Below are 1,371 nucleotides of genomic sequence, written 5' to 3'. Positions count from 1 at the left end.
AAAGAACATTATAACCTGATAAACAAAAAGATAGATACAGAGGCAGAGAAGCATCGAACAGGCTGTCAAATTACAGCGGGAAGGCTGGAGAGGGTTGCGGGGGGGAGGTAAGAGATCAACCGAAGGACTTGTATGCACGCATGTAAGCATAACCAATGGACGCAAGACACTGCGGGGGGGGCGGGGTGAGGGCATATGCAGGGGGGTAGGGGAGGCGGGAGGAAGGTCAATAGGGAAAAAAGGAGACATATGTACTACTATTTGTAATACTTTAAACAATAAAATAAAATTTTAAAAATAATAATTTTAAAAAAGATCCTTGAGCAACCTTAAAAAAAAATGGGGCATGGGGCATCAATCACTCTCTATTTCTATTTTCATCATATTTAAAGCAATAGAATTATCCTATATAATAAATGCCTAATAAGCAAATTATTCCCTAGACTGGGAGTTCGACCAGATTTCGACCAGGGGGGCAGGGCCCCTCCCCCTGGTCGCCCCGGTGGCAGGTGGATGGGTGAAGGGAGGCCCCAGCCAGTAGCCGGCAGCCACTACGGACCCTACCTGTGCATGAATTTCGTGCGCTGGGCCTCTAGTTTGTTATAAATATGAATTGGAAGTCATGATCTCCCGTGCTGCAACAGGACTGAGGGAAACGCAAAGCTCTACTAAGGAACAGGATACAATTTCCCTCTACTTTCAAATTCTACAAACCTATTTGAATTTTCTATCTTTTTCTTTCTCCCCCACTTCCCCGACCTGCAAAAGAGAAAGAACACTGGCAACTGAAGCCCTTGCTCATTTCCAGTTCTTCCCCTCCTCCATTCCAGAGAATCCTTTGCTTGGGCAGCCTAGCTCTTCATCTTTTCTTACAAGGCTGTTATTTGAAAACTGTGTCCACCTAGGTTTAGGCTTCTGACACTGAAATCGAGCTTTTCTACTATATTATTCATTCCCAAGACATTAAATGCCAATGACTAAATGAAGAAATGCTAGGCAGTTAAGTAAATGTAGGGAGGGGGGAAGAGACTTGATTAACCTAAAAAAGATTAATTTACGTCAATATTAATAAAATAAGGCAAAAGTGAATAACTGAAATCTTCTCTTTGATTTATGGCAAGAAAATTAATTTTGATTTAGGTGTTTGAATTTAATGCCACTTTTCAAGAATATCATCTCGTGGAGCAAAAGGAACACTTGTGCACTGCTGGTGGGAATGCAGACTGGTGCAGCCACTATGGAAGACAGTATGGAGTTTCCTCAAAAAACTACAAATGGAACTCCCATTTGACCCTGTGATCCCACTTCTAGGAATATATCCCAAGAAACCAGAAACACCAATCAGAAAGGATATATGCACCCCTATGTTCA

Source organism: Myotis davidii, unplaced genomic scaffold (assembly GCF_000327345.1).
Source record: "Myotis davidii unplaced genomic scaffold, ASM32734v1 scaffold59, whole genome shotgun sequence".
NCBI classification, from domain to species: Eukaryota; Metazoa; Chordata; class Mammalia; order Chiroptera; family Vespertilionidae; genus Myotis; species Myotis davidii.
This window is presented reverse-complemented; position numbering follows the sequence as displayed.